We start from the raw sequence: 22,836 nt of genomic DNA, 5'->3' as shown, positions 1-22,836 counted from the left end.
AAAAGAAAAAAAGACAGTTTTTTTTGTATTTTACTTTCCAAATTAAGGAGAAAACCACACACTTTCCCACTAAAAAATTATTTTCCCATTGAAAAAAAGTCTATTTATGCTCTTAAAATTGGGGTGTTATTCATGTTTCTTCACCAATTACACCAATTTCCACCAAAATGTGGAAAGTGAATGTTTCATAAATATTTTAAATATGGAATCAAAGAATCAGAATCACAGAATCATAGTGGTTGGAAGGGGACCTGCAACATTTATCTAATCCAACTCCCTGTTAAAGCATGTTCCTTACAGCGAGTTCCACATGAAAACATCCAGGCAAGTCTTGAATATCTCCAGAGAAGCAGACTCAACCACCAGTCTGGACAGTCAGTTTCAGTGCTTTGTTACCCTCACCCTCACAGTAAAGTTCTTTCTCATGCTGACATGGAACCTCCTATTTTCCAGTTTGTGAGCATTGTCCCTTGTCCTGTTGCTGGACAGAACTGAAAAAAAGCATGTTCTCACCCACTTGACAACCACACCAGATATTCATATGCACTGGTAAAAAAAAAAAAACAACACCTTAATCCATTTCTTCTCCAGGCTGAACAGTCCCAGAGCTCTTCGCCATTCCTCATAATGGAGATGCTCCAAGCTTCTCTTCATCTCAGAGGTCTTCCACTAGCTCTCTCTAGAAGTTCCCTGTCTTTCTAGAACTGAGGAGCCCAGAACTGGATACAGGACTCCAGATGTGGACTCAGCAGGGCAGAGAGGAGGATCTCCTCCCTCGACTTCCTGTCCATGCTCTTTGTAATTCACTCCAGGATACCATCAGAATTTTTTGCAAGTAAAGTGAATTTAGTGTAAATCAAATCAATGGTTTTCCTCTGCCACCTCCCACTGTCATTGACAGTTGTTACTAACAACAATAAAATCATCAATCATAGCTGATATATTGCCTTAAAACCTCAGAGCTGGAATGTTACATCAGGTACTTGCAGCATTTTCACATTACTGCCATCATTTACATCACTTTTCCTGGACAGAGTAAGACCCTCTCAGACGAACCGGCATTTCTCCATGCACATACAGGGCAGATGGGGAGGCTACAGTTCTGTTTACCTACAGTCCTCCTTTACCTAAAGTGTAAAATATTTGCACACTGAAGGTGACCATAAATGACCACAAATCACCTTAGATCAGATCAAAATGTATTCACTAGAAGACTTTACCAGGGATCATGTTAAAGGCCTATACTGAAGAAAAAATACAGCATACAGTCACAATAGTTTCCAAAAGAATCTACCTGTTGTCTTAAAAAATGGATCCTAACAAACAGATCTTGAGATATCAACTGTACTGAAGCCCAGAGTGGCCCAAATCTGGAATTTTTTCTAAATTGCCCTCTTATATTCTTCTGTAATATCAAGGCAAATTCTCAAAGCTTCTGTCATAAGAAGATTATTCATAGAGGAAGAATCCTCCAAAAGATGAAACAGTCACAACATACCCTAAGGCTGGATTATTTCACCTCTAATAAAGAATTGGTTTCATCTTTTTTTCTCCTTAATTATAGCTAGTTCTTTATCATCTCCAAATAAGATATTTTCTCTGCATCCTGTCTTTTAATCCCTGTCCTTTCCTGCTTGCTTTCATTCATTTCTTCAAACCACGGGTCAGCTTCACTGCTATGTAAGTCTGGAGAATATTAGGATAGTACAGAAGAAGAGAATTACCTTAAAGGTATGAAAGGTCTATCGCTGCGCTCTGCATGCCATAGGGTGAGAAAAAGGCATAAGTGCCTAAAATTGAAGTAGTTTACATGGCACACAGTAATCCATAATGAATTACAGCTTGTTTCAAAATATGAACTCATTTGGCTCAGCTGGCTGTGTGTTCAAGTGTTTAAAAACAATTATAAATAAAAAATAAACTGACATATTGTACAGCCAAAACAGAAAATTAAGTAGGGAACAAAATGGGAACATGCTGCCAGCAGTACCAGAAGCATCTTTCTGAATTGCCCTGAAGTTGTTTTTTTTTCCTAACAGATACTAAATCACTTCTTTTTGTTTCTTTTGGAAATGAAATTTGAGTTGGTTTTCTGTGACTCAAAATGAAGTTTCTGGTCCACTCTCCTTGCCTTTCTCCAGTCTTACAGCATAATGGAATTGCATTGCTATTGGGCTGCAGAGTCAAAACTGCACTGAAGAGACTCAATTAGCCCATATACCTGCACCAGTTCCAATTATTTTTCCCTTGTCATATTGTCTTTATATTCCAAATTATTTACTCCTTCTAAATACATTTATTTATTAAATTAAAAGATAATTAATTAATTAAAATTAAAAGAGAAATTATCTTGAAGAGAGTGAAACCTGCTCTGTTCCCTAAAAGTAAGACATGGTAAAACTGAGTGACTCAGAAAACTGAACGACAGTGCATGAAGTTTTCTAAAATTACATAAATAAATAATACTTATATTGATTCAGATAAAGCCTATAACAGTTTCTGTAATTTGTTGGAAGAAGCTTCATAAAATTTTCTTGAGCTAGGTTTGGCAAGTTTGCCTATCAGGTCTAATACTTCTGTTATTTGGAAACAAAAGCATAAGGGGAAAGGAGGAAATGACAGGCATATTTGTTCACTTAGTGCGTGCAAATCAGGTAGAAGTGAATACTGTTATTATATGAGCAGAGCAAGACAGCTCTTGAGGAGCTGGAGTTGAAATATTGTTGATGTGCCAAAGAGGTTTTCATGGCCACCACACTACTAGGAATGAAATGCTCAGTGACAAATCCAATTACTCAGAGACTATTTTATCACTTCATTTGAAGAATAACAAAATAATTATTTTAAAATATGGCTGTAATCAAAGAGAAAAGATAACAAACAAGACGCAATGGAACTATACATTTCAAAGCTGTTTTGCAATATATATATATTTCCTCAGCATCTCAGCTAGCTTTCACCTCTATTTCTTCCATTCTCCTCTGCTAAGCTGGAATACGCATCTGTTAAAATGCCTCTCTTATTTTTGCTTTTTTCTTTTCTGCTGCCCTCGAAACAAAGGGAGAGGTCAGAGGTCCTTCGTGAATACTAAATTAACAACATTACTGCTAGAGCCATTCCTTCTTTTCTTTCTGTAAGTATTGCATGAAGGCTAATGTCAAAGAGGTAAAATTTGGAAAGAGGAATACAACCCACACTTATATTGTTAATTTCTGACTGGTTATTTCCCAGATATTATCATTTCCTACCATACAGCTCCATTAATTTTCTGAACTTTTAATAACTGAAATTTATTGCTGTGGTACACATTACCAAAGTAGACTGTGATATCTATGCTGTTTAAGAAGTTCCATCACTGACACTACCTCTTCCTTGCAAAGAAAAACTTTTGAAATGAAGATGTAGTGAAAGACAAAAGAGGCTGTAAAGAAAAAAGACAGCATTTTGCACAGGCAAATGTTGCTCTGAAAAAGGTGTACAATTGCAGTGCTTCTGCACATACAGGAGTAAACTGAGGGAGGTGAGCCCATAGTTAGACTCCCACTCTGTAGGAGTATTTCCTTCCTACTATTGTTTTTGGACATGAGGCTGCTCAGGCAGAAGTTGGTTAGGAGTATTTCATTGTATCCTTGAATTTGACCTTACCAAGTGATATTCAGATAGAGATTGCTTTTCTGTTCTAGTAGAATACAACAGCCAGTAGACCAGCAATTCAGATTTCAGAGATTTTAAGTCACCATGAAGAAGAATGTACAAACAACCTTATTAAATATTTAGTGCAGAGATAGAGGACTCTACCAGCATATGGCCATATGCTTTCTAAGTAACTGTACTTCCATTTTTTGAAAGACCCTACTTGTTCACAGAGTGCCACAGTGGATCACATGCATGTATGTATTCTGCCCCAGCAGGGACACAAGCCATGATTGCCAAGCCTCTAATGTCAAGGCTTCCATTAACTATAGAAATGTTGCTATAATTTCTACTAATAATAGCAACTTGCCAGACCTCAGTTGCTTAATGGACTTGAAAAATGCATACAGCTAATGATTTCCTTGATTTGCTGTCAAAGTTGAGGTCAAAAATAATCTCAAGAGATGTCAAACTTGGCCTTTTCAAGGTTTCATGCCTGTCAAATTTTAGTGCAGAAGATGGATTATCAATGCAAACACTGGGAGAGCAACAGTTTGATCTGTACAGTGCTTCAGACTGATTCGGATATATAGACATTTGGATGTCAGCAGAATCAGAAACAGGATGATATGTCAGTTGTGCTCAGAATGGATTCCTCTAGCTCCTGTTCAAAAAGGACCCATTACCATCAGCTTACCTCAAATTCATCTAAGTTTTTTTCTATTCAATAACAATCAGACGACCAGTAAAGTAAACCTATCAGTAATGCCTCCCACTTCTCTACAGTTAGCTTTCCTTCTAAAAGCCTGCTTCTGGCTATATATTCACTGTGGGAAAGAATTGCAAATTGTGCAGGAAACCTATTTCCCCTTAGGGAAGGAGTGGGGCATAATTTTATTCCTTAACATTACAAATTAGTTTCTTGTTGCTTTAAAAGTTGTAAAATACGTTGAAAATTAATAACATTACTGTTATTAATTGTGAGCCACCAAAATGCAAAAGTTTCCACAATAAGGAAGCAATATTCTCAGTGGGACATTATCCCACCGGCAAAGAGAAATTACTCAGGAAGTAGCCATGCCTGAGTCAACTGACAGAAAGCAATCAGAGCTTTTTCTCCAGCACTCAGAAAACAGGCAGTAGCATAATTGACTCATTGCACTGTTTGAAATAAACCATCCAGACAATGTACAGAAAACATAACCATGATACTAGAGTCACAAATCCTACAGAATGAAAGAGCAGCTAAGAAATATATCAAGACTCAGGTCAAGACTAACAAGACACTGACATCACTGACAGATTAGATGGCTAGACTGGCAGACCACTTGTAAATAATGATGCCGCTGCATTTAACATAGCACATAATTATATTATTTCACTTTATGAACCTACACTCAAGAATTACGTGCACTCTTTAGTCTGCACATGTACGTACATAAGGGAAGAGACAAAGATGATTTATGAAAAGACTACACACATTGTCCATGTGAGACGAGTAATGACCTCTCTAGTTAGCCTGTTCCAATGTATCACCACTCTTATCAAGAAAAACTTGTTCTAGTAACCAACCTGAACCTCCCCTGGTGCAACATGAGGCCATTACCCCTCGTCCTATCAATGTTACCTGGGAGAAGAGGCCAATTCCCACCTCACCACAGCCTCCTTTCAGGTCTTTGTAGAGAGCGATGAGGTCTCCCCTGAACTTCCTCTTCTCCAGAATGAACAATCCCAGTTCCCTCAGCTGCTCCCCACAGGACTTGTGCTCCAGATACTTCACAGCTTTGCTGAACTTCACTGGTGGGGAATTATGTCACCAGTTTTTGTTGTTATGCCAGGGATAGTTGCCCAGGAAAACCAGAAGATAAGTACTGTGGCTATACTCTGGAAATGGTGATGATCAAACCATAATCTCTTTCCTCAGTACTGCCTCTTTTTGCCCAGAAATATATATATACATAGGTATGCAGTTTACAGTCATCTAGATGCATTCTTTATGTTTTGCGGGATGTTATTATTTTTCTATGGCTTTCGTGATCACTATTTTAACAATTAATATGATGAAATTAGATGCTATAGTTCTAGTGGCTGAACTGTGCTGCCTGTATTTCAGGTTTCCGGTAAAGTTTTAGATAAAAATAAAGCTGCATTTTTTTTTCACTAACTGAAATAAGTGACACTAAGTACAATCTGGAATAGGACACCAGTGATTTTGAATTAACATTAAATGGGAAACTGTTTAATATCAATTGTTATTAAATGGGCAGATTAGCATTAAATTAGTGCTAAATGGCATAAACAAACCTACGGGCCATTCAGTCTCAGGTTCCTTCAGAGGGAAGATGTTTCTTCGTAAATGGGCATTTATCTTGTTTATACCCCTTTAGCTTTCAGTTCCATCTGATTTCTATTATAAATATTCAGTGGATAAGACATTCTTGTAAATTTTACTGTGCATTTATTCTATGGATCCTGCCAACTAACTGTCCTTTTTCTTGAGTCTTTTCTTTGAGCTTAATCTCACACACATATCATTAGTTATTTTTTGCTGTTCCACAAGATGAATTCACAGGGCTTGATATTTCTCCAATTTAAATGAGGACCAACTGCTGGTATCAATAAAATTGTGCTGTATAGGAAACAAACAAGTGTAGAAAAGGGCTTTATATTTTTAAAAAGACATTCGGTGCCAGAGCACACTTCTATGTTATAAGAACTGGCAGCTTCTAAGATTCCAGAATCATTTTAGAAGTGAGCTTCATATGAAGAAAAAATGCTCATATTGGAATATTTTTCTTTACTGGAATTCCTTGTCACTAGCTGCATGATAGATAGCAGTTCAATTGCATGCTGAGTGGGGTACATGCCATGAATTTTTACTCAGATGAAAGCTTACAGGAAAAACTATTCATGGTGGACTATATCTGAAAACTAAATGTTTTAGGATAGTCTTAATAAGAAATTATCACACTCTTCTGTCTGTTTGATAATCTGAAGTTCCTCCAAAACCTTGCTTTTGGGTATGAGAGGATAAAGCTTGAAATCTCATTTATTTATAATGGAAGAAGCCTTGGTTTTACAGTCACTTTAAGCCATACAATAGACAAGAACTTCTGGATCGCTGAATCTCCTGCTTCCCCAGAGACCACATCTTTAGTTCACTGAACAAATTCATCTAATTTTAACATAAAAGTTACCATGCGAGACTCTCAAAGGAAGCACCTATGTGTCACATCTTGAGTTTGAAACTGAAGTATCTTCCTAGAAGGGAACAAAAGACATATGTAGTATATTAATGAAATAATAACATAAATACATTTATTTTCTTAAAGAAATTTTTCATGTTCCACATCTCAAGAAAGGGAGTTTCATAGCTTAAAATTTCTTTTTCAGTGAGTTTGTGAAAGCTCCAGCCTATATTTTCTTATATATATGGGCTGATTTAAAGAAAATAAAAAGCAATTCTTGCACTCTGCAAGCACTGAATCTTACTGAATTGCCTTCAGAGAGAAAGCAAAATAGCATTATACAGGAATATTGTGCAAAACAGCTTGTCCTCTCTTTGTGAAGTGGCAACATGTTAGAAAACTGATGCGACAGTTTGATGAGTTTCCATGGAAACCGCTAGACTTGAATGCATGGGTGCACAAGTAAGCTTGCCAGGTGCCCGCTGTTGGTTTGAAGGAGGGAAAAATTACATTTCTATGACAGCTATATAGATTAGCTGAGCAAAACACTTTCCAAAGTGATGTACTTGCAAAAATAGATAAGCACTGTCCAGACTAAAATTTGCTTGTACTTCTTATAGCAAGCTGTGTAATTTGATCTCCCCTTGAAAATGTCCAGATTGCAGTTTCTGCCCACTCACTGTTTCACCCCAAATACTATGGTCATCTGCTGCAAGGTAATTTTCTGCGGGAAAAAAAAAAAAGAAAAAAACAAACTCATAACACAACAGGTAGGATGAAGGTGCCAGTATTGAAATGGGAGTTATTCCCTCAGAGAAAACCACGCAAGCGTTTTGAACGCCGGTAAGATATGTAATAGAGTGATTCAAAATAGGGTTCGTTTGATAATCCTTTGCATTCATTACTCCTGTGTGATGGGCTATTTTTAAATATCTGAACATAGCCAGGCTCGCAGTTACTATAAATCATCATCACTTTGATGAAATCAGTGCAATACTGAAAGTTTCTCTAAACAGAGAATTTAACACAGCATTCTTCAAGGGAAGGACTGGGAACAGGCTGAATTGTACTGGGTGCCTCACACGTACCCTTTCTCAGCATGAGGATGTTGTCTTCTTCAGTAACTCTTGGAACGCACTTAGCATTTAAATAAGCAATGCAAATACCAGGATGTTGCAGTAACACCAGTCTGTACAAAAGACTTTTGCATATACAAAATTACAAAGAACTTAAACCATCTGGTGTAACTCCAAAGAACATAGTGCTAGGGTAGAAGCTCAGACGTTTCATTATTTTGCCTAGATCCATGAGTCTCTTGCACAGTTGGAGATGAAAAAATTTTGTCAGCGTGTAAGAATCTTCTAACATTTAGAATTCCTGGGAAAAACAACTTTTGAGCAGACTACTTAGATTTTGGATCACTATCGCTATCAGTAACACACTATTAATAACAGTTAGAACCAGCTAATAAAAAGCAAAACAAAAACAAAGAGTCAAAAACCCAACAACACCTGCAGACATTGATTATTCTTTGACTAGAATGGGTATTTATGCACTCAACTTACATGGAGATTTGCTTATTATTTTTTTTTGCTTAACCTCCACTAAACAGCTTCTTTAGAATTCATGTTAGTAATAAGGGACCGTTTTAAAAAGATGCCTTTCACACAACAGTCTCTTAATTATATATGCATACAACCTCATAATAATTCAGTGGCTGTCTTTTAAGAAGAACACCAACTTGACAGACATTAATAGCAATACTCAATGGAAGCCTATACTCTAACATATTTTTTTCCTAATTGCTTGCTGTTTCACGAAATATACCTTTTCAAAACATATGTTGTGTTTCTATTCTAAAAGTGGGTTGCTGCCTTGCTTTAAATTTTGATGAGGACCTTCCTAAAGAGTACAGCCACAAATCTTCTCAAGGGTTAGATACTGATACATACAGCTGTTGCAGATGTTGCTCCTTTTCATGTTACTTCTCTTGCAGATGGGACATTTGTGTTCTACGAGTAGAAAAGGTGAGAGAGTTCTGTACCTGTGCAGAGGTACAGAACAGTCTCCAGGCCCCATAACTCGTTCAGTGCGCTGAGAACAGAACAATATAACAGTTTCAGAAAAGGTACTATTGAGTGTTTTGTACATATGTCCATAATGGCATTTACAGCATTATAGTGGTACTTTTCCATTATTTCATTTGACTAAATCACAGCTTCAGGATAAAACAATGAGACAAAGAGAATCTTGTACAAATGTATTTAGTATAATGGCTGAATGAGCTGACTCTGGAGAATCTTGCATGTTCAGGCAATATTTTCTTTCTGGGTTTTCTTGACACTAATTCTGTTTCTGGCTTCCTATAATACATAATTAATATGAAAATTAAAGCATGAGTGGAGATCAAACAGAAAGTCACAGTACTTGAACTTTGTTGTTCTTCCTTTCCTGGACCAAATCATTTGTATTACAGTAATGCAAATTCTGTTAACACTAAGCAAATATCAATTTCAGAAACTAAAGATAATACTGGACAACAAGATGCTAGTCAAATGATTTGCAGAAGAATTTTTGGTTAATAAAATGTATGCACTTACATTTTTCTGAAGACAAATTCCAAAGAATGAAACTGTTAGTCCCCATCTACTATAATTTCTGAAAGAAATCAACAGACAAGGGCTATTGGTAGGGCCCTGTAACTTCACTTCATGTTACATACAAGTAAAGTCTTTGATAAAGGTTTCTGATAAATGGGGGATTCACTAATCTACTGGTATTTAGCTGGAAGTTACATCCTGTGACACTTTCAACTCAATCAGACAGAGAAAATATTGGCCATACAATGGGGCTGAATACAGCAGCAGGTAACTCTACGCTAGGTATAATTACCTCCATGTCATAAGTATATCAAAAAGAACAGGAAAAAATAATTATGAAAGCAAGAAGAGAAACACAAAACAATTCTGAAAAAAAGTACCTCAGAATTCCCTGAGGGCATCTGGAGTTGAAGAGCCTTAAATTCACATGACTATACATTTTACTGGTATGTACATTATCCAAATGCTGTTGTCAAATAAGAATGTCTCACCATACAATACTCCCCAGAGCTTTGTACAGAGACTCTCAAAATAGAGTCTTAGCAAAAGACTCCACAGGCTTTGAATTCAGGCCCTACAGTTTTCACTCATACTGACACTGGGTACTTTGAAAAAATATATTTGACTATGTGAAAGAAAATCTATTAGTTCTGTGAATAATGATCTGACCACAGTGATAACATTCCTGTCTTTCATGTGACAAGCAAAGAACCAGATGAAGTAACAAATAATGGCATGGACTTCTTGCAGGTTCTACTTTATTTTTAAAACTGCCCCTACACCGTTTTGCGTAGACACACTTTCACTGCAATTGCCTCTGCAAATGTTGAGGAGGTTTTCTTCTGAAAAGAACTGCAATCATGAAGACATGGGAACAGCTTGTATTTTCATGAAAGTTTAAGTTGGAAGACAGATAACCTATTTTGGGTACTGGTAACCTGAATATAGGACACAGATGTAAAACATATAGTCAATTTGTCTTAATCAATTCTTCAAAGCGAACCACAGCCAAGGTAGCTCAGGAATAGAACAATGACCAGGAGCCAGCTTAGGCTTCTCAAATGCTTTGATTCATCAAATAACTATTCACATACTCCTGGACTTTAACCAAACAACATACAGATGCAAAGGCTTAAAACAAAGTTCATACTTAAACATTGTCAGGTGCCAAAAGTCTTCCAGAAATGGGGTTCAAGCCAGTAGGAAAAGTTGTCCTGTATTCATCTCATCTGGGAGTCATGTATTCTGCAGTAACTTTATAACATGTAAAACATGATTCAGGAGAATAGTTTCCACATTGTACATTTATTTCACTTCTCAGTAACACTTCATAACTACAAGCTATTCAATAAAAATCTGACTCCAATAGGATTCTTTTGATTGGCTTACCATATCCCTCAGATACGGTCATGGGTGTGCTGGCTGGTACATCTGGGCCTGTATTACTTAAGAAGCATGACTACGGCCAGCATAAGACTAGTTCAGATGTTGCTTCTGAGTTCTTAAAACCTGCAGGGATGAAAAGACTCTGACCTCTCGAGTAACATGTTCCAATACTGCAACATCTTCCCAGTGAGAAATTTTTGCCCTGATGTTTAGCCTGTACCACACAAGCTGTAATGTGTGACTGTTGACCCTTGCTATACATTTGCTACGATTGCTAAGGTTTCTGCCATGCTGTTGGTAATGTTTGCAAGGAAAACAGCTATTAGCTCTTACACTTGGCATCCCTGTGACCCCAGGTCTTGTTCAACTGGCAGCTGTTTGGACATTCTATCCTAAACCTGCTGGTGCCTGCTGCTGCTCCTCCTCAGATAAGGAGTTTTGGATTCCTCTTTCTGCACTTCAGGAGATTTCTCTTGGCTCAAGATTTATCGGAACATAGCTGTTCAGCATGCTAGGTATTCCCTTAGTTTAGCATCATCTGCAAATTTGCTAAGGGTGCATTCTGTCCCTAATGTTGAGTAATTAATATTAATACAAGCTACAGGAATTAGTACTGATTAGTTGTTATTCCATAGTGTTCCCAAAGCTCAAGTAAGAAAAATGAAACATCTCAGTCAGGATTTCTAGTTGTCAAGAAAGAATAAGTATGGAATGTCAGAGTCCACAAGGTAGAAACATCTGCTGAATACCTCTTGCTTGTTACAGCATAGAGTGCTGAAGAGGAGGGCAAAACAAAGGGATAAAAAGACATACTCTACAAGAATTAATAAAAGAAGAACGTATGCACTCACTAATAAAATATGGATAAGAAGTGGGAAGGTGAACAATTTTTAGTATTTTTGTCTAGTCTACAGCATTTGTGTTCTAGCAGACCATGAGCCTGTATGGGTTCTAACTGCAAACATTTGAATTCTTCACTGTGAATTTATCCTCCCCAGTGACTAATATTCCTTGGAGATACCTCAAAAGTAGAAACTGAAAACAAGGCTTCACAGCCTCAGTTCTTTTCACCATGGGTTCCTCCTTACAGCTAAAGAATCAATTTTCCTGTGCCTGGAGAATAATTTCCCACGTAAGTCAGGATTGATAATATGTTGTGGGATAAAGTGTAGTTTTCTAGGAGCCAAGCTGAAGTTGCATATAGGGAAAAAAAAAAAAGAGAGAGAAAGAAAGAAAGAGAGAGAGAAAGAAAGAAAGAAAGAAAGAAACCACCATTTGTGACCATGAACTGACTAATGTTTTTGTAGAGTAACTTTCTCCTTTAAAAAAAATAAATCAAAAACAGGCAGGAAAGGAAGGTAACAAGCAGGCTATTTTCACTTGAGCTCAAGATATTGCATCTCACTGAGTTCTCCATTTTGGTTGACATTGCCTTCTACATACAACCTACTATCAGGAAAAGAAAGCTTCAATGTTCATACTATATCTCCTCTTTATTGCCAGTTGACCATGGCAAGGGAAAGAAACATCTGAACTCCAAAGGAGGATAGTTTCTATGTTATTATGGTGGGACTGAGGATTTACATGCCTCTAAAACCAGAAGTCATGCATTTTTCCTCCTGACAGAGGAATAAGATCACCCATGAAACAAGTTCATCAAGCCTAAATGAGGTCTAGTTTGGTGATAAGTTTTACCAAGGAGTATTTTGATCCTGACCTCCGTTTCTGAGACAGCCAACCTGCTCTGTGGTAAATTCTGCCAGAAGATGCACAATTTTTCCAGTAAGAGGCTCCCAGGCATTCCTTAAAAATTCCTATGACATGAAAATCAGTCTGCTTCACACTGCATTACTCCATATCTCTGAAGAACCTCTGAGGAAGGACATGCTGTTCTTCCAGTGGCACAACACTGAATCCTTTCCCACATGTTGCTGTTTTCATGGAGCCTCAGCATAGGCCAACTGCACTGCACATATATGCTGAATGTAGTGGCATAGTCAGCCCTCCTTGCACTACTAAATTGTGAATTCGTATAAATTATATAGATACAGACAGTTTTCTTGAGACTAATTCTCTACAAATTATATGTTCAATCTTTGCTCTCAAGTGAGATAATGTAGGACTTGCATACACTAGTGTTATAAATCACCTGTCAATGCTTTGTGAGGAAAGAACTTTTTTTTTGCTTGGAACTGGTTTTTGGTTGATAACTGGAGGTAAACCTGATACATTTTGTTAAGCATCTCCTCTCAGACTGCACCAAAAGACCCAGTGAGCACCTGGAGGGACAAGAGGTATAAAGTGATTAAGACTGCTTTTCATTGAATTTAAATGCATACTGAGGTATAACAGCAATTTAGCCCTTCATTGTAAACTTCGGCCTTACATAAAAAGCCCTGACTAGCCTTACTGACTAGCATCACACATTCCTCATCAAAAACCAAACTGCAAAACGTTTTACCACGAAGAGCAGCTCTGGCAAAAAAGTAGCTCTCATCAAAGTGATGATTTGACCTGAAATGCTGAGTCAAAGAGAATCTAAGAAATTCTCTTTTGGCCCCAGGAATACAAGTTCCCTTGATTTCCCACATACAGTGTTTTCACTCATTTTTCTTCATCTTCTTTCTTAACCTAGTGTTAAACTGTTCAATCCTTCCTTGCAGTTGGGAACATTTATTCAGATGCAAATTACACATGCACATTACACATGCGAGAGAGAACTCACTACCAAGCGCAAAGGGTGGGCTTACATTTGAGTTTGGATCCAGGCTCAGCTGGAAAATCAGGGCACCTTGTGGACTCTGTCCAAAGTGCACTTGCCCCTCTAAATTTGTCCATCCCAAGCAGCAATCATAGCAGGCTTCTTTCTTTTGATTTGGTTTCCATCAGCAATTTGTACAAATTATTCCTCAGCTAAGTCTACGCAGTACAGTGTTGCACGTTAACGCATGGGTTCATTTCCTTGCAGCTGTGTGCTCAGCAGAGGTTGGTCTATAAAAGCTGCCATCAGCTATTGTCAAATAAGAAATGAGAAATGTTATTAGTGGGAATTGTGATTCTTTTTTCCACTAGCAATGAATCAATGCTCTACTGCTTGTTTATTGAGTTACAGAATATTGGCAAAATGCTGCCATTATGTCCAAAGAACATTCTTTCAAAATTTTTATGACTACGCTGCACCCGCTGTAATTGTGTAAGTGCACTTCCTCTGGATTGAGACGACCTGTACTGTGGGGTGTCTCACAATTCATGAGCTAAAGGAGTGAGAATCTCATCACTAAATACAATGGCCCAGCACAAGGGAGCAAGAAGTGCCTTCTTGCCACTGAAAACCACACAAGGCTTGAGTTATGGGCTCTGGTGTTCTCTTCGCTTTATATTTCCATCCTCATGATGCTGTGTGCCTGGCTCTAAATGCCTCCTCAAAGTATCAGTTGCTCTCCCTACCCTTTCTCCCAGCAGGTTCCTTTAGCCACTGCTCCCACCAAGTCCCAGTCCCTTTCTTGTACGACTTTTCTGGTCAGCCAGTCTCAGCTCCTGCCTCCATTCTGTCCTTTCTTGGGAGATGCCAGGAGCACGGAGCCACTCAGCTGTAGCTCAGCACAAGAGTTAGGGTTCTTTTTCCCACATATAGGCTTGCTTTTCTGCATCTATGATGTTAACACCAGAGATTATGAGCATATTCCTGAGCACAAATTACCAAGGACTATATGAAATGCAGGACTAGCACTGAAGAATATACTGCAGAGCTGACAGATTCAGTCCCTTGAAAAATAAACTAGTTTCTCTCAGCTAATTGCAACTGCTTAGACTTTGGGTATGAGGAAATGAGCAGGCTTACTGTGGAGTCAATGGAAGAAGCATAGGCAATTCCATGGTGCCCTATGAGCCTTTTCTGTGCCTTCCACTGGATGACTGAGTACTCAAAGCCTTCCATCCTTCCTGGCAGTCCCTCCCTGAAAAGGGATCCCAGAGTCTTGATCACTGTGATCACTTCTTCCAGCTCAGAGCTCTTAATCAAGCTTTATGGTTCAAATGGAAACGGAATAAAGGCTTCCTAAAGAGCCTAAAACTGTGACCATTCTGGCATATTCAGCTTGCAGGAGGTGAATGGCTGCCAGGAGAAACATCCCTTGCTCTGGATGCTGGCGGGGGATTTTTTTCCACTAGTCTGGCCCTGCCACCAGGGGAAGAACATGCTGAACATACAAAAAAGGGAAGATGGCATTCATCTGGAGAACCAAATCCAGAGGAGTGAAGACATGTAATCAGTACATCTGATGGCTGCTCATCCAACTAATTAGGAATTGGGTATGTGACTATAGGAAAACTGAAAAGGATCTGAAAAGAGTAGTTCCTGGATGAATTCCTGCCTCCTGAGGGACAGTGAGCCTGACATAACAGGGTAAAAAGCAGCCCCCACAGCAGCTTCTGAATAAGAAACTGGGTTTGAAGACAGCCTTCTGGAAAAGTAACAACTGAGGAAAAAAAAGACATGGAGAAATTTTTCCAGCTGTAAACTCAGCAGCTGTTCCAGATGGTGGCAGAAGAAAGTCACAATAGGATCACAGAGTATTTGCATCCCTGTTTATTCTGTGACGCTTATCTGCTACTTACAACTGACTTCCTCATGAAATAAAAATAAAATAAAATTAAAAAAAATAAAAAGAAGACATAATCAAAGCTGCAAACAAGCTGAAAACTGTTACAAGATTAGGTTGTTCCTTTCAGATCTCATTATGCCTCATCCTCCCCCACCTCTTCCCTCGCTACTGTGATGTGTAAAATATTATCTTTTTCCCTAAATATTCCAAAATTTATAGCTGATTCTGGCAGGAAACTAGAAACCTGCAGGAGAAAGTAAGGAGTGATCGTGCAAGTATTTCTTCCCACCAAAAATGATATGAAAGGGTAAAGTGACAACAAGGCTCTGTCCTGGTCTAATGCCATGGTCCTGCAGTGAATATTGAAGTGACTCCACCACCATAAAGAGGTCCAGATCTGCCACTGAGCACTGACTTACCGCACTTTCTAACTATCGGGGCTTTGTTGCATCATGGAAAAGAGAAGCTCCCTTCATTTCACTAACTCCATACTGCGCATTTTTACATCAAAACAGTATTTTTGTTTTAGGAATATAGCAGTCTCTTACACCACCTGTTTACCCGCCAGATCCAGGCAGAGGAGCAGGCCAACTGGAGCCATGATATTAATAGTTGTGAAGAAAAGAACATTACCACATCTAATACAGTCATGAACAGATGGCCTCCTTGCAGCACAGAAATCCTTCAACCCATTTTCAGGCTGTAAAGTTGTCTGCGTCAAAATAAAATGTACCAAATAATGACTCAGGATGCTTTGCTTCCTTTCCAGGGGCATGTCCTGTCACAGAAACAAGTTTCCTCCTTTCCTAGCTGTTTAACTCAGCGGCTTTTCTTACACTGAAACAGATTTATCATCATATTTTTCTATTCCTATGCCTTTTACTTTCCTGTTGAACGTGACTCCCTCTGCTCCATTTCAGCTGCCCTCCTTCAATCCTCAGGTGTCTGTGAGAGACCCCGCAGACGCAGTAGCTTGTGGCAGAGCCCTTACAGGAACAATTCCCCCATTCCCTCCCACCTCTATTCCCCCAATGCCTGTGAAATCTCAGCAGTTAGGTCTTGTCAGGCTGCACTAGAGCTTTGCATAGCTTGGTTTGAAAGAAGCCAGACAAGGTGAAAAGGAGAGGAATTTTTTCCAGCTCCTCTCTCTTTTGACAAGTTGACATTTTTATGTGGAAAAAGAGGAGAACATGAAGAATTTTTTTATTATTATTTTTAAGTAATAATTAGAATGAATGAGAGACGGGTTAATCACGTGGTAGCTGAGAGGCAGTGAATCACTGTTGGCATGTGTCATGACAGAATCTTTGGACTGTGTTAAAGTGTCATGCATTAAAAAGCCCTCTGTACCCCTCTGAGTTGCTTGGTGATGTGCTGAGCACAGCAGCTATTCTGACACAGGGTTGAGGACAGCTCAAATGTTTTTAGACTGTCTTTAAATCTCATTGGCTTCCTGGCAAGTGTATGCATCCACTACAGCTTTAAATATGACCTTGAAAGGGCAAAGTGTAAGGCACACTCTGTGGCAGGATGTCCTCAGAGATTGTCAACAGCTCCATCTTCCTCCATGCACTCTAGTCTAACAAGTCACATCTGAAATTCCTTGTTTTCTCTGTTCTGAACACCAGACCTTCTACACAATGATTAATAACAGCAGAAGCTTTTGTTCTGTCTCCTTTCTTCTCACTCCTACAGTTTTGTATCTAGGTTGCTGCTAGTAGATGTGGCTGCCATTTTTCCAGTGTCTTAGAAACCTTTGCACTATCCAAAACTCACATCATCATCTTTCTTGTTCCTATAGCCAAATCCCTTTATCACTGCTTTTGTTGGCTAATATCACCGTAATGTAATTCAGTCATTTACCATTTAGTGCATGTCCATACTATCATGGACTTTAACCTAGCTCAGATGATCTGTTTTTTTTAGTCCAGATACTGGAAACAATCTAATTATTATTCCTGTCGGTAATTAAAAGTGGGCTATAAGAAAGAAGGGGACAGATTCTTTAGCAGGGTCTTTTGTGATAGGACAAGGGAAAATGGTTTCTAATTAAAAGAGGAGAGATTTAGACTAGATATAAAGAAAAAATATTTTACAATCAGGGTGGTGAGGGCACTGGAATAGGTAGTCCAGAGAGGTGGTGGAAGCTACCTGAAGATGGTCAGGCTACAGGGGCTCCAAGCACCTTGATCCAGCTGTAGGTGTCCCTGTTCATTGCAGAGGAGTTGGTCTAGATGGCCTTCAAGGGTCCCTTCCAGCTCAAGCAATTCTATGATTCTACAATTATAAACTGACACTGGAAAATTTGTCCATGCAGGAAAGTAACTAAAGAGCTGCATGATTCTGTGACCAGATCATAAGATACTGTGATTAAACAGTTTCAGGCACCTATATGATATTTGCAGCGTGCAAAGTAAAAATAGCAGTAGGTTACTGAGAAGCAGCACACATATACATCCACCCACTCCTTCCCATGCACCTTACTTTGAAATAAAACAAAAATTCTGCACAGAGTTAAAGGACTCAAAACAGAAAACAGAAGATAATCACCCCTCAGCAAGTTTTGTCCATTGTATAAAGCAAAATACAGATTTCATTGCATGAGAAACATATGGGGCTAAACTCTGTGCTGAAGTGATTCTCACATTACTCTTCCCACCATTCTACACCATGCTTTGAATTTGTGGTTGACTGCACACTCGTGTGGGGGCTGTAATTTCAATGTCTTAATTTTGTGACTTCTACTCATTTAAATTCTTATCTGCAAAGCTGCATGCAACCCGACCACAGAAAGGTCCCCAAGTCAGAAACGTGGCACTTGCACACTGTCAATCAAAGTAGCCAAACAGCAGAATGGCAGCAGCTTGACTGAAAGGCAATAGCAAAACAATAAGAATCATCCCAGTCCTGTCAAACTGCCATGCTCAGCCAGATTGTTGTTAACAGGGCTCTGAAAAGGGATGGTTGAAGCAGTGGCTAGAAGGCAGCTCTGTCTCCTGGTAAAGAACGAAGACGACCTGCATTTCTCGTAATCTACGACACTGAACTTCCCAACTCTTATGATTCAATCAATTTTTTGTTGCAGAGAATAGGGAGTGGAAAAGGGGAGGGAAGAAGCTGGGTGGAAAAAAAAACTTTTACATTCTTCCCTTCTTTGGTCAGTCTGGTTTGGTTTATTTTATCCTGACTGTAGGAAAGGATAAAACAGGCTGCCTTAGAACTTGTGTAAACATTATTAGTAGAAAAGGTTTTGTTTGTTCTTCCCTTCACAATCAAAAGTTACAAGATGTTAACATCTGCTGTCCTTTTTGAAAAAGCAGAACACTGTCTAATTTCTTGACTTTGCATGGTGGATACAGCTGTACCTAACAGTTGTTGCTGTTCAAAACACCTGGCACCAACACCTGGCACAAGAACTGTCTTAGAGTAACAACAAGCAGTCAATAAAATGTTGCAGTAACAACACCTGCACCTGTGTCTTTCTCCCCCCTCTCCATCCAAGGAATTCCTAGCATTGCTGTCAAAATACAGATTCCTTAATTTCATTACATTCAAGTATTTTCAAGTATCTTCTTAACTACGCACAGATTTATGAGACAAAAGTCCTACAGTACTTGTAGGCTCACATACAATCAACTTTTTTCAAGTATGCTTGGTTTCCTTGACACATGCGCAACACCATTCCAAACCGACAAAACCTGTCTTTGGAGACTTTCAAGGTTAGGCTTGGAGAGGACTCCGAGCATCCTGATCTAGCTGTGGGTGTCCCTGTTCATTGCAGGGGAGTTAGACTACATGACCTTTAAGGCCCCCTCCAAGTCAAATAATTATGTGATTCTATTCTATGACTCTGTGAAACTGGTCCACACTGCAGCTTTCCACAGCACTGCTACTCTCACCTGCTCCAAACCCACATGCCCTCCTAAGGCAGCCCACTGTTGGCCCTACTCAAGGAGAGACAGCACTGACATTTGAGCTGCACACTCAACTGCTCTTGTTCTCTTCAAACCAAGCTCATCCATGTACCCAAGGCACCGTGCAGCCTTCAGAGCTGATCTGCTGTGATGAGAGCACCTCTTCTGCTCCTTGTCTTGGCTGGACTCAGGCTCATTTCTGATCTCTCTGATAGCATATATTATCCTTTTTCCCCTAACAAATTTCCAATTCATCTCCCTGCTTGATCCTCAGAGCTCCATTTTTAATTCTCATGCACTTTTCCAGAATGTGGGACATGAGTCTGCTTGATGCCACTCAACACTGGTTGGTTATGAGTGCTGGAAGCTCTGCTTCTGCCCCATGTAAAAATGACATGAACAGCAGTGAAAAACAGGGGCACTGCCATGTGAAACTTGGCCAGATGGATTTGCCAGCACTCTGCACATCTCATTAACAGTTTTCTCTGCAGAAAAGTGCATCCATTTTGAGGTCTAGATGAAAAATATTTTGCCCAGTGGAAGAATTAGGCCTTCTTTCCAATGCTTTTATGTAAGCTACTTTGGAGGAGAGGCATTTCCTTTCCTTTATTCTGTTTTAGTTACCCTGAAACTGTGCTTGATTGAAGTGAAGCAGGCTCCTGAAGCACTGCACAAAATGGTTTCTGAACCTGGAGCTCAGCAGAGAAAGAGAGTCTGAAGAGGTTTGGCTGAAGTATTTTCATGCTTCTGTCCTCCTTAACCTGCACCATCAAAGAAAAACTCTGCGGAGCAAAAAGTTGCAAAATAAAAATGAGTGTTAGAATTATACTGGAATAATTCCACTCCTAACATATTTCTGGAGCATCACTTTTATCCCTGGATACTTATTGTTTCATCAAACAGCATTTGTCTGGAGTCAGTTTGTGCAGCTTTAAGGCTGTCCTCCACTCTGGAATAGTTACTGCAGAGACGTTTGGGGTTTTTTTTCGGTAGCCATTATTGTCAATCCCCACACTATCACGACAGAGAACAAAATCATTCACAGCAAGAAGGAACTCTGGTCAGATCAATCCTAAGGGAAGTTGGATTTATAGGGAAGTTCTGCTGGAGTTTAATTTTTCTTTACGGCCCTTCAGTGAGAACTTCAAAATCAGAATGTGTTTGCTGGATAGCTTTCATTGCCTTACTGCCAGGCTAGTCACTGTTGCTACCACATCATTAGTTAATCCATTCCTATATTAAATATGGACAGGATTCAACAGCCCCATACACAGGAATGGGTAAAGTGGCTGAACACAATATAAGTGTAATTGATTCTGATGTGATGTAGTGTCAGTAAATGTTATGCATTGATTAGCATTCCAGGGCAATCTGACTGCTTTCCTACTTAACTGCCCATACAGGATGTCAGTTTATGTGGGTATACATACAGAGAAAGCTTTTTGGTTATTCCCAGGTGTGAATATCAGAATTAAATGACATTGAAATGAGAAAAGGGTGTTGAATAAAATAAAGTGCCTAGGATGCTCATGTATGTTCTTTACTTAGAACATAAAGTAAATTTGCCAACTCAACTAAGACTTTATAAGCACAATATAATGCCTGGCAGTGATATTTTTTCCTAAACATTGTCTCAGTCCTCACTTGATTTTTCAGTAAAGGTAGCAAGAGATAGGACAGTTCCAGAGGCAAAAATGGGTTGGAAGAAACCTGACAGCAAGTGCAATAGGGAATTCCAGGAGGGAGAGCTCAGCCACATGCTCCGGATCAGGGATCACCTGAAGGGATATAAACAGAGCAAGACGGTGCCTCAGACAGAGACTGCCCTGAGCAAAGACCTGCAAACACTGTACAGCGTGTCAGATCCCCTTTGGAAAAAAAATAAAAATAGAAAATGTCTTGTGCCTAGGTGGCATCTAAACATTTTCTTTACTCCCACCAACAGATGATCTTTTTCTAGTCTGCCCCTTGTCAGTAGGAGATGACAGCATGATTGAGAGTGACAGTCAGCTTTGTGCTCACTGGTGAAAGCCTGGGAAATCACAGCTATGAGACTGAAAGGGAAACAGCTTGCCCAGAGAGGTGGTGGATGCCCCATCCCTGCAGGCACTCAAGGTCAGGCTGGAGGGGCTCTGAGAAACTTGATCTAGCTGTGGGTGTCCCTGTTCACTGAAGGGGAGTTGGACTAGATGGCATTTAAGGGTCTCTTCCAACTCAAGCAATTCTATGATTCTGTGATTTTCCATGAATTATGCAGCGAAAGTCATTTCACTATCAGATATAAATACATCTTTTGCTCTCATCCATGTGCATGTTAGGCCAGCTGTATTTTTTCAGCAGTGACCAAAGAGGAGTGCTTCAGTTTACTACCAGTCTAACAAAAGCACCTGAATTTTTCCACTTTCACAGAAAGCTCATGTTCTCTTCAGCAATATATAGACACAGTAGTAAAATTTTATTGTTTGCTCATGTGTTCACAGTACTTGCCAGACCCTTTCAGCAGTCATTGGTTTGCACTCACAGTACACACTTTCACTCTATAAAATCAACAAACGTTCAAATTTTAAACACACTATATAAAATTTTTTAAAAATAAGTAAGAAAAGCACATCCCCTAGGCAGAAAGGCAGCTCTCCATATTATATTTCAGAGTAGGCAAAATAGCTCACTGTGCAGGGGTGTTCAATTGTTACTGAAATTTCCCAGCTTACTAGAATTGAAATAAAACATTCCATAACTGATCAAAATACCTGAGGGCAGGATCGCTCAATTCTTCTGGTTGTCAGCCTCCTGTGTAGCTTGGATTCCCACATAGCTCTGTGGAAATTCAGCCATAAGAAAAAGTCAGGGAGTCTCAGAGAAAAAAAAAAGAAGAGAGAGAGAGGGAGAACTCTCGGTAAATCAAGTGTGAAATGCCTTCCACTGATACAAATTCAGATTATAAATAGGTTCACTCCAAATGCACAGATGCCCTTTTTCTGTTTCCCTTTTGGAAACAGTGTGGCTTGCTGGCAAGAAAATCAAAATAAATAGCTCATTTATGTCAATTTCTGAATCTGAAAATGTTGTAATTCCTGCCACTTAGGCAATTCTAATAGTTTTACAGAATCAGTTAGGGTAGAGACACAGCTCATGCCAAACTGCACACGTCCAGCTAAAAAACAGGCTATGCAGGACAAGATTTCACTTAAGTCAACACAGGAAGGTAGTTGTAATTAACTTTAATGAGGAATCCCTCCCGTGTAGAATAGCATGTAGGAGTTATTTAAGAATAACAGAGATACAGACAAGTAGAACAACAACAAAAATATTATATGAGAATTATCCGCCTCAAAAAATATTTGTGAAGTAGGGATAAGTATAACAGCTTGAAAACTAGTGTAAGGTTGATATGTGACGTGTCACTATGCCTGTGGCAAGGCTCTCCCTCAGGCTTGGAAGAGAGCAGGGAAAGAGGAAGATGTTGAAAGGTTGGCAGCAGTCCTCACCTTTTTACTCTGCAGCAGCAGGG

General features: G+C 39.2%; 1 long non-coding RNA gene across 1 annotated transcript; it reads right to left on the bottom strand.

Moving 5' to 3' along the window:
• Window positions 1–6,612: 6,612 nt before the first annotated feature.
• Window positions 6,613–22,215, bottom strand: LOC116217054. The gene is made up of 4 exons (XR_004160958.1): window positions 22,076–22,215; window positions 9,422–9,479; window positions 8,774–8,915; window positions 6,613–6,894 (listed from the first exon to the last, which is right to left on the bottom strand). It is a non-coding gene; the product is annotated as an uncharacterized LOC116217054 (long non-coding RNA).
• Window positions 22,216–22,836: the final 621 nt, after the last annotated feature.

This window comes from Meleagris gallopavo, chromosome 1, assembly GCF_000146605.3.
Source record: "Meleagris gallopavo isolate NT-WF06-2002-E0010 breed Aviagen turkey brand Nicholas breeding stock chromosome 1, Turkey_5.1, whole genome shotgun sequence".
In the NCBI taxonomy this organism is placed as follows: domain Eukaryota; kingdom Metazoa; phylum Chordata; class Aves; order Galliformes; family Phasianidae; genus Meleagris; species Meleagris gallopavo.
This window is presented reverse-complemented; position numbering and strand designations above follow the sequence as displayed.